This window comes from Sceloporus occidentalis, unplaced genomic scaffold (assembly GCF_023333645.1).
Source record: "Sceloporus occidentalis isolate IW3139 unplaced genomic scaffold, rSceOcc1.0.p SCAF_36, whole genome shotgun sequence".
In the NCBI taxonomy this organism is placed as follows: Eukaryota; Metazoa; Chordata; class Lepidosauria; order Squamata; family Phrynosomatidae; genus Sceloporus; species Sceloporus occidentalis.
In genome coordinates, this window is record NW_028317016.1 from 1,039,538 (window position 1) to 1,051,719 (window position 12,182).

The following is a 12,182-nucleotide window of genomic DNA, read 5'->3' on the forward strand; positions in this document are numbered from 1 at the left end:
GCTTTTGTGTCCGGTTCCGTATCCCGTGACCCGGTAATATATTATATTGTGTTTATTGTGTAACCGGCCCAGAGACTGATGTGGATTCAGCCCCAGCCTTCAAAGAGACGATCCTATAATCTGGCTGGGGCTCTTAATCAGCCAACACAGCCCTGTCTGCCCAGCCGGCACCCGCACTACAGGGGGGGATAACACAGGTGGGGGAACCCATTGTATTCTGTAATCCCCTCACCTGATACATCCCCTGTATACTGATGGGATTTGTGATGGGATGTGGCTGATGGGATTGGGGGTTGGGTTCGGTACACATTGCATTGAGATTGTATATAAGTTCTGTGTGTTTGTAATAAAGAGAGTTCTTCTTGGTTTACTACGAATGGTGGTCTGGATGATCCGTGGATAGCTGAGTGCGATCCGTATGAGGGACTGACTGGTGATTCCTCAGCCCTCAAACAGGGGTACCCAGCCTTGGGTACGGTGACCCTGTAACAGTGCTGCTCATCCATTACCTCAGCATGGAGTAGAAAAGACCTCTCTGCTGCCCTTCTGCCCCATTTCCACCCCTCCTGTCATTCTCTGTGCCTACACAGCTACAGTGATCCTGTCCTACAAATACTTGGGCAGCCACCAGTGTGCCGTTAGAGAAAGAAAGGCATGCTGTGCACTAGTGGCACCAAGGACTCCAGGGGCCACTAGACTGGTAAAGGGAGAGCACTACAGTCCTGTTGAAGGTGGTGTGATAGAGGAGGTGGTAGACAGGGGTGAAGGCCTTTAGCAAATACCTTAAGGGCTCCCCCTCAATCATAGAGAACGAAGCAGTGCAGTATGGTAGATGAGCACCAATCTCAGCTTCGACAATGTAACTGCTACTGTCTTACACTCCAACTCTCATCCGTCTGTAACTGCTACAACTGTTACAAAATGGTGTCTGCACACTTATGTATCGAATGCTTGTCCCTTCCTCTTGAAAATGCTGATTGACCATTCCCACTTTACCTCATCAAAGAGCGCCAAAGCGGGTCATAATGGTGGCAAAATGTAGCAAATGAATTAACAGATCTTAACAAAATTTCAGAGACCTTGCCATTCACTTTCTTTGGTTTGGCAGATTTTGTTAAAAAATATTGTACGAATCCGAATACACAAATCTAGTGTTTACCAGAGACAGCTGCTGCAGGTCACACATTCAGCAATTACCTGTCAGTTATTCAATAGTCTCATTATAAAGGTGTTCTGGAAAAGGCAGAAAGCTTTCAATTATGTCAGCAACATTGTGTAATGTGTTCTATAATTGAAATAATTTTTCCTTTTTGTTAAATGTCATCATGGGGAAAAAAAAGCAATACAATATATGTGCACAGAGGGGCTGGTAAAGCATTAAGCCTTACTCGGTTTTTTCTTCTCATTCTTGACCCCTGTTATCATATCCACCTACAGAAAGAAATATTATTGAAAGTAAAGAAAGGCAAAGCCTCAGTGTTAATACTTAAATTATCTACTGGTTTATGAAATAGTTGAGATTTCACAGTTACCAGAGGTTCCATGTAGTTTGAGACTATGCTGAAAATGCTTGTTAAATGTTGATGATTTAGGGATGGCCAAGGGGCTCTAAGTGTGGTACATACACTGTGGTTTCGCCAAATACACAATGTAATGTCTGCCAATATTCTGTCCCATGTTCTCATCAGTGGTTGGGGTTGTAGTATTATATCAGGTACCTCATTACCACAGTACCAACAGGCTTTGTACTCTGCTGATTCAGCCAAGAAACAGGACAGTTGTCTCATACACAATACCCTTCATTACACTCCTTTCTTTTTGATATTCAAATTACTCGAGAGTCTGTGTAAACTATGGGTAGAAAACCAAAAAGAGTATATGTCTTAAACAAGTCCATATTGGCATACGGTGTATTTATTTTGCTTGCTGAAAGTGATATGTAATACAAAATCAAACCCTGAAATTATCCTCATTTCAATATACAGTATCTCACAAAAGCGAGTACACCCCTCACATTTTTGTAAATATTTCATTATATCTTTTCATGTGACAACACTGAGGAAATTACACTCTGCTACAATGTAAAGTAGTGAGTGTACAGCCTGTATAACAGTGTAAATTTGCTGTTCCCTTAAATATAACTCAATACACAGCCATTAATGTCTAAACCTTGGCAACAAAAGTGAGTACACCCCTAAGTGGAAATATCCAAATTGGGCCCAAAGTGTCATTATTTTCCAGCACTGCCTTAACTCCTTGGGCATGGAGTTTATCAGACCTTCACAGGTTGCCACTGCAGTCCTCTTCCACTCCTCCATCATGACATCACAGAGCTGGTGGAGTTTCCTACAGATGCTCAACAGGGTTTAGGTCTGGAGACATCCTTGGCCAGGCCATCACCTTTACCCTCAAGGCAGTGGTCATCCTGGAGGTGTGTTTGGGATCGTTATCATGTTGGAATACTTTCTTGTGCATCATCTTTATAAGAGGCTTCCTTCAGGAACGACAGCCATGCAGACCAATTTGATGCAGTGTGCGGTGTATGGTCTGAGCACTGACAGGCTGACCCCCCCACCCCTTCAACCTCTGCAGCAATGCTGGCAGCACGCATTCATCTATTTCCCAAAGACAACCTCTGGATATGACGCTGAGCACATGCATTCAACCCCGGCAAAGCCTGTTCTGAGTGGAACTTGCCCTTTGAAACCGCTGTATGGTCTTGCCCACCATGCTGCAGCTCAGTTTCAGGGTCTTGGCAATCTTCTTATAGCCTAGGCCATCTTTATGTAGAGCAACAATTATTTTTTTCAGATCCTCAGAGAGTTCTTTGCCATGAGCTGCCATGTTGAACTTCCAGTGACCAGTATGAGAAAGTGTGAGAGCGATAACACCAAATTTAACACACCTGCTCCCCATTCACACCTGAGATCTTGTAACACTAATGAGTCACATGACACCGGGGAAGGGAAATGGATAATTGGGCCCAATTTGGACATTTCCTTATGGGTGTACTCACTTTTGTTGCCAAGGTTTAGACATTAGTAACTGTGTATTGAGTTATTTTGATGGGAAAACCAAATTTACACTGTTATACAGAATGTATACTCACTACTTTACATTGTACATAGTTATTGATTAACTAGTTCCAAAAATACATTTCTCCAGAGTTGTATACTGGCCCAAGACAACAAGGCCTAGGGTGTCAGACCTGGCGAGATGGTAGCCCTATATTACAAAACTTGGGACAATTTCCTTACCTGGTTAGCTGTTGCCCAGTCGGCCAGTTCTAAGGTTACTTTCTGGAAATTTGAGCCTTGCTAGCATAGCCTCCTGAGTATTAAATAACAAACACTAAAAATCTTTCAAAAGCACAGCACTGAGATTTAACAGACAAGGAAGAAGGCCCTGGGTGGCTATTAAATGCACTGCTCTGGGTCAGGCCTAGACTGATGGCCAAATTAAATAAACTACTGACCAAGAGAACAGTTGTCTTAGCTGTCTGTTAACAGGATCTGCAAAATTATTTTCATTATTTTTCCCCTGTTATTAAATTACTGCTCTTTATTGGCACAATATTTTACAAAAGGAAATTGATTAGATAATATAAAATAAACAAACAAGAAAATTTATTCTACTCCAGTTTAACATTCAGAGGACTACATTTTCTCCCTAATTTCAGCACCAGATGACTTCAGAGGCTGCACTTTATACCTTGCAGGGCAGGGTAATTAGTCTCACCTTTAAAATGATACATCTAGGCTATTAACCCCATCATGCTAGGGACAGATGGTGTTCCAACCTACAACTAACATGTCTCCCTAAATTTGCCATATGTCACTGAACTAGAACACAACTTGGGATATTCACATAGATGACATAGCCCCAGACAGACCCACGGGGCTCTCAGGCATGGACTGAGGGCAAAGGAGAATCAGGCCCCCATCCACCAGTGGTGTACTTAGTGGTGGTGTTGCACTCCAAGTGCCACTAATCAATTGAGGGTCACTAGGGCCGGCCCTGTGTATGAGCCCCTCCAGAGACGGACTATACTGCCCACCACTGAAGGAGCAGGGCCAGTATGGGAAATCATAAATCTCCCTCTGATATACTTTATGCCCCCCTTGATATGCTGTATGCTCCCCAGATATGCCACTCTGCCCCCCAGATATGCCACTCTGCCTCCTGATATCCTTTATGCCCCTTGCCCCACTAGATTTGCCACTCTGCCTCTTCATATGCCACTCTGCTCCCCTGATATGCCACTCTGCCCCTCTAGATATGCCACTCTGCCCCCTATATATATGTCACTCTGCTCCCCTGATATGTTTTATGCCCCGCTAGATATGCCATTCTGCCACCCCCGACTTACAAATTCACCCCCAGACTCCCTGGTGCCTAGTGGGGGCAGCCGATGTAGTCTGCGTGATCCGCGTAGACAAACTCTGCTGCTGCTCGTCACATCCGCCAGGCTTCTATGCCGGCGCTCCGTCATAGAACCCCCAGCGGAAGTGCCGGCAGCATCGGAAGTTGTCTGCGGGCATTGCTTAGACCTTCTCCGGTTGCCAGAGAGGAGGATACAGGTCCCTTGCAGGGGGATCCTCATCTCTGGCAGCCGGGGGAAGTCTTTGCGATGCGCTCAGACAACCTCGACTGGGACTTGTATGGTGGAGCACCGGAAGGTCATGTAACACCGACGCTCCTTCATAGAAGCCCCGGCGGCAGTGCCAACAGCAGCAGGGTTGTCTGCATCGCACAGAAGTCCACAGCTGCCGGAAAGGAGGATCCAGGTCCTCTGCAGCGCTGCGGGCGATCTGGATCCTCACCCTGCTGTTTGCCTGCAGCATGGGCTAAATCAAAAAGAAAAAAAAACACTGGCCGGCGCCCGGAACTGCCATGTGGCCCAGTAGCTTATAAGCCACGGACCAGTACCGATCCAAAGTCCAGTGGTTGGGGACCCCTGGCTTATAAACCACCGGACCGGTCCTCGGCCCAGTGGTTGGGGACCCCTGGTCTAAAGAATGTTTCATTGATTTGTCTGTATGCAAACGGTAATATCCAAAAACTGTGACTTTTACTTAATTACAGCTCAACTGAAAAAGAACTCACACACTAAAGGAGACAAAGCAACATTAGTGTTTCTTTTACAGATCGAACGGTAAGATTTTGTAAACAATATTGACTTGTTTTAAAGCTAATGTAATTGCTTTGAAAGTAAATTATCCATGATTGCTGTAGTTCATCAGGGATTCACAATCTGCCTGTGACGCAGGTATTAACCCTGCAAATGCCAGGTTTTCAGAAAGTGGGGGTGTGGACAAGCAGTGCCCCCAAGAACACTTCGAGTTCAATGGGAGTAGGCTGCACCTTTTTTCTTTTGCTAAAAAGCATTTTTAATAATTTAAGAAAAATACTAAACAGATTTCTATGTTGAAAATCGATATGCTTTATCATAGTGCATTTCTTAATGGGAATCTGTCATTAAAATGCTGAATATTCTGGATTTATGTTTCAATGTTGATGCAGAGCAATTTTCGGTATTATACACTTCCATTTTGCATGATATTTAAAAAAGTCTCAATAAATAAATGGATAATATAATAAATCTGAAAAGGTACAAATGAGGAGGTCTAAACGTATTCATAGAGAATGTACCCCTAGGATGTTCTTAGGGACTAATGATAGTGTCTAACTAATAAGCTTTGTTACAAAAAGGTAATTAGTCATATGATTATTACTATGCTATAGTTCATCACAATGTTAAATAATTCAATGCAGAAATTACATAGTTTAGTTTAACAAACACAAATCAATGTAGATTTTAAATGTCCTCATATAAGAGACAGAATTCAGATCTACAAACGGGATACATACAGAAACATAGGCACTTATATTGTGGTATAAGCATCCCACAAACCAGAAGGAGTGCAGAGCATTCATTAATAACCACTTTCATCCATGCTTTTTTTTTATAGAAATGCATTTTAAATAAAAACATATCTTATATAACTTATATTATATTTACATTCATTTAACAAAATGAGGGTATGTTATATTAAACATGAATTTGTTCCAAAAAAAGATCCGTCTTAAATATCAAGGTGTGTTCCAGACCCCATTAAGCAATATTTAGAGAATGTTGAATCACTTTGTAAACTCCAATGTCAATTATAGAAACTCTTTCGCTCTACAAAATATTGCCAGTATATAGTCCCAATGCTTATACAGTATATGTATATTAATCCAGACCTTCCATGTTTCTTTTATAACTGATATAGGTCTTTAGTTTGGAGCCTCCTTTATAGTCAAGCAAGAGTCAATTCCTTTTTTCATCATTTAATTAATTCATGTTATTACCGAGAGGAACGTTTGGTGCTTTTCAAGGGAGTGGTCCAATGTGAGTTCTGCTTTGTGTCTCACAGGATTCACAGTTATTATACAGTTTGGAGTCCCTTCTGCACACCAGCCAAGTGTCCTTCTAAGTAGAGAAAGTTCTTCATTGTTTTCTAAATCTCCCTGTCTCTCTTTCCTCTCCTGATGTCCATCTCACCCTGCTTTCAATAACAGTGCTAAAAAACTAAGAGGCAGACAGACACACGTGCAAGTCTGGCTACTGGAGCCATTTTGTCCAGAAACATGACTGACCTAAACAATACGCAGAACATTGAGGTTAACTCTCTGGCAAAGGAGATTCATAGTTGGGTGAAGTGCCTTTTCCTATAACAGGAAAAACAAACAAAGAATCCCACTGAAACCCAGGTGTTACACATGTAAATCACAAACAGGATGATTTGGGTTTGATTGCAAGGGCAGTTTTCCATAATGTGAATTCTGCATTTGCAGTTCTTTCCAAGATTGTGAAGAGCTTATGAAAGGCTCCCGTTGCTCAAATGTAATTATACTAGGCTCAGATCCAGACCCGGGCAGATGGGCAGACTGTCCGAGCCTTTGCCAAAACCTGCTCCTTTCTCATGCCAAAGCTCTGCTGTCCATGAAGTAATTATTCTTCTTAGCAGGGCCCAATATTTTTTAAAATGAACCTGGCCTTACTGCTTGAACATAAGTCATTTTCCAATTTAGTTACACCTGGGAAAGAATGAGTTTTTCAAACTAATTTGAGATTGATTTTCTTACACCAATAATTAATAATTTAGAAAGGACAGTTTTACTTTGGTCTACACGTTGTAGCCAAATCAGCTACCAAATCTATAAATTCAAGGATAACTATTATTTTTTGATGCCTTTATTGCATCACCTCAGCACTGCTGCTAAAATGCATTCCGTTCAACGCATGGAGAATGCTTTGAGTGAGTCCTTTCCATTGCATGCTGGCAGGAGCTCAGAAAACAGAGCTCCTCTTACCCTGTGCTTTGTATTTTTGTGATAAAAATAGAAAGCACAGAAACAGGAAATTTATCTGTGACAAAATCACGTAGATTCAGTTCTGGATTTCAGATTTTGCCATATTAGCAGTCCTGTCCTGGTCATAAGGCTCAAGTTTAGGTGTCCCCATCTTTGCACTAGGTATATAAGAATTTTCCGCTCCCATTCTAAGATTCATTAATCTGCAGAGTTTGGGAGTGCGAGAAGTGGAGCCTGTTTGGGTAGTGAGTAGGCTTCTTGATCCAAGGAGAAATCCGATTGCCTCTTGGAGTGAAGAAGGAATTTTTTTCCCCTGATGGCAGAATTCGAAGTACCTTTTTTAGGGTTTTTTCCCTTCTTTTGGATCAAGACTAGGAAGGTTACGTAGAAGGGTTGAACTTGATGGACTTACGTCTTTTTTCAACCTTATGAACTATGTAACTATGTAACTTTATGTAACGATGCGTAGTAGAAGCCTGGAGTCTTTCATAAGCAAAAATGATACTGTAGTTTCAATTCTGCTACTGTGGATATTCTTCTTGAACCCTGCATGATTTTGTGTGATGCACTTTAGAAGGTATATATATATATATATATATATATAGGTATAAAAGATGAGATCAACTAATTAATTGATCATGGGCCGGGGAGCTCATTGGAACTGCCATGTTTAATTGATTCTTTTTGTGACCTTGTGAGTTCTTCCAACACTTCACGTGTGCAGTTCTGTCATAGATTAGGACCCTTTGGAGGCTATTAGGGCAGGGTCATAAAACATTTACTTTACTTGATCTCGCTGACAGCCAGAAAAAGGAGACCCTGCGGTAAGGTTACTGCCAGTGTCTTACTGGTGGCTGGCTTAGTCACCTTAGCCCACAGAACTAAGGGGAACCTAGGTATGTGCCCAGTGGGCCTAACAGATAACCCAGCTGTGGTGTAACAAAATCTTATTGGTTCACCACATGTACCCTTAACAAGGGCTATCTAAGTGTTAATATTCTTCATGCATTCAGGGTCATCTCATTTTTTTTTTTTTTTAAGTCCCTGATATCCCTATTAGTAACTTAGTATTGGCATCCAGACCACCTATTAAATTACTCCTTTCACCTCACATATGGTGGTTTCAAAGATTAGTATGTATTAAACCCTTTGTCTAAAACTAGGTCATCGCTTTTATCACACTAATTAAAAGTGTGACCATTAAAGGCAACATGAAAGAAAGGAACGCTGTGACATTTAAGTTTTTGCCTTAAAACCGTTAATAATACCTCTAATTAAAATATGAAATAGAAAGGCAGGTCTTTTAAATGCAATGTTGTTTTTAACTGTATTTTAGTCATTTCTTGAGTTAACCAGCAGCTGTATATAAACAGGGCTTAGAGTACCCTCTGTTGGTGTAAAGGGATCATTCTTAAATGCAGACATACATCCTCACATCTTCTTGTGCTTTTGTAAAAATTGGAAATAGAATATGTCAGTTCACTGAGAGTACAGGGCACATGATAAAAACAGGTGCTAATCATCAATGTAATATGTAGGTTGGAACACAATCATTAATTGAAACAGAACCAGCTGTGTAGGAAGAATAAAACTGGGTAAGCCTCTTACCTTCACAATGGGAAGATGTCCAGCAGCGCCATCAGCTCAGCATTGGCAGAAAACAGTGGGACCCTGATACACCCTGATCTACTGTCCGGAAAATCTGGTCAGAAGTAGTCTTCATGGAAGGCTTTTGGCTTAACAGCCATACCTCCAAAATGGACACAAGGCCAAGCAACTCAACTATTCACAAAAACACAGGAATATATTGGCCGTGATCTGATCATTGCTAGACATTCACACTTTGGATGGATTCTTACTAGGTCCATCGTATTTTGAAAGATCTAGACACATCTGTAGAGAACAATCTGAAGAGATACAGTCTCCTCTAGTTTCCTGATGGTATGGTACTGCAGATGGTTCCCCACCAGGTTCATCATCACTGAACCCATTTGCAAGGAAGCATTAGCATGCAAAGGAGGAGGGGGGGCAATATGGATAAATCTTCCCATTTGTTTCATACATTCTTCCCCACACATATATTTATGCATTGCATCACCTAAAGACATTGGACTGGGTACACTGAATCATGATCAGTTCAGTAACTAACATATATCCAGAAGGTTAAGGAAATATTACGGTAATAACAAAAATAATCCCATGTTAAAAGGCAATTCAAAGAATCTTGTTGCATTTTATGTTTTATTCATTACATTTCCCTAACTACTCCAGTGTTTATGTATTTTACCTCCTACCATAGGCATACTTAACAACGTTTCCTCCTGGTGTCCCAGGTCATAAAGGGGGAGGGGCCTAAAGTAGACAATATTATGTGGTGCTACGTGACTCCACCTACTTTGGCTCCACCCCTTCTGTCCCTTGGGGTCTGAAGCTCATTTACCAGCGTTTAGGCTGTGTGTCTCTCAGACATACATGGATTAAACACAATGCTTCCTGTAATGCAATGTGGAAAGGCAGTATTTTTGTCCTGGGACAGAACCGAATTTGATGGAACAGGACACTAAAAAACACAGTAAATGCGCAGCAAATACAGGACTTTGGTGGGTATGACCGTAGGACACTGCGATACCCTTATACCCAGCAAACATTCTTAGCTCCTAGAAAAAAGGGACAGACAGGTAGGGGCAGGCTGGGCTGTGGGGCAATTGCCCCCCAGGTTGCCCTAAATCTAAACTAAACAGCCGCTACACAGGGCCGGATTAACGTAGGGGCTGCAGCTCCAGGTCCCTACCTGAAAATAGGCCCAGTCAGGACTGAAGTGGCCGTTGCAGCCGCACGACCGCCAGGGCCCTCATGCGATTGCAGGGTTCCTTCTACTTACCTGTGCATTACTTACCTGTACACACACTGTGCGAGCAACGTCCCTTGTGCTGCCCAGGGGAAGCAGGAACACAGTGGAGTCACTTGAATTTACATCATGTCACATGACACTGCTCCATTCCTGCTTTCCCTGGGCAGGACTAGAGAAGCTGTTCGCACAGAGTGCAAGCAACGCAGAGGGAAGCAGTGGCCCCTGCGGAAGTCTGTGAGCGGCACCGAGAGTCCTGCACTTCAAGTAAGGGGGTGGGTGTATGAACAAGTATGCGTGATTGAGGAAATGAATGAGTATCTGTTAATGAGTGAATAAATGAGTACATGAATTAGGGGAAAGAATGTTTGTGAATGAGTAAATTAATAAATAGGGAAAAAGATGCCAAAGATAGGCAGAAAGCAGAGAGAAAAGAGGTAGAAACAGGCTGCTAAAACCAGGAACTCCAGAGATGAAGCCCTTCAAGGACCAAGGCTCCTTAATCCAGCCTTGGGGCAAAACGATTTTGATCTGGCCAGTGACACTTTGGAGGTATGGTAGATACAGTCCAATGACATAGTTGAATCCTTAAATATGTTAGCTTGTAGTTGTGCAGATTGGACACAAATGTCATGTGTATCTGCTAGACTCGTGCATTCGGATTGATACGAATTGCAAATTTAACAAAATTTGCCTATTGCATCAATTCGGTCGAAAAATGCATCTTATTGTTCTTCATTCACTTGTTCTCTCTTCTTTCTTTGTCCATATCTCTTTGTACAACCCCCCCAGCGAACTTCTGCCTCATGGGGAGATCGTGCAGCAGGGGAAGATCGGGGACCGAAGATAACATTAACCTCATCCCTGAAACTGCCTATGAAGCAGTTCTGAAACTTTTTTTCCAGGGAAAAAAATCCCCTGCTATGTAAGCAAGCATTTTCAGTGGCTAAGATCTGCTTATCGGTTGGGGAGAGTGAAAAGGGTCTCTGTGTACAACACACATTGTTGGCCATGGAGGTCCACTTTGCCAGCTATGTCTACTTACATAGCTGGCACTCTAAGGGTTAAAGGCCGAAAGTAAATTACAGTATTAGGATAAAGGATAAGAGAACTAAGAGACCAAGCTGTTGCTTCAATATTCTTACAGACTAGACTGGAAAGACAACCACAATTTGAGCTACTTCTGGACCCACAAAGTTATTCCAGAGCATTTAGGAGAGGAAAACCCCCTTTAGAGGAAACCTCTGGGGGACCAGGATTTGAAGCACTGCCCTTCCCGCTGGGCTTTAAGAAGCAAATGCATTGACTTACTGTTAAGATACAAAATGATGTGATACTTACTTTAACCACCATTGTTCACAAAGTGTATATTCTCATATTCTGTTAATTGCAAGGTTTTCACAATTGTCGGAAAGCACAAACATACTCTTTGGAATGAGCATTACAGGAAAAGGTTGTGTCCAAGCCGTTGTTACCTATGCACAGTGAAATCATCCAACAATTGCAATGGGGTAGGGTTACATCCCAATACGTTTTCATCAAAATACGGGTTTTTGTGAATATACATGAAAAGAAAAACAAATGGAAAAAAAAGGCGTCCAAGTATACCAGACTATTCCTACTACTTATGACCATATCATGGGCTTGTTTTTGTGTAAAAGTGACACCTTGAATATATTTGTACCATATAATATAATACCAGTTTGAACACGTGCAGTAACATTACAGAGCACACAGCTATGTGGGTCCAGAACATGTTACATACATGGAGACATTAACCCCTTATTAACACACCTTATTGTTTTTGTCTTTAGTGTAAGTTCTGCTATAAAATCTATGAGAAGGAGATGCTTGTAGTCGTCGCGTTTCTCCAGCAGGTGGCACTGTTTGTGATGAGCGGCGTCCGAGGCCTGCGGTTTATGCAGTACAGTCAGGGGCGGCAGCCGCGACCAGTGCCAGATCCGCGGGCCTCATA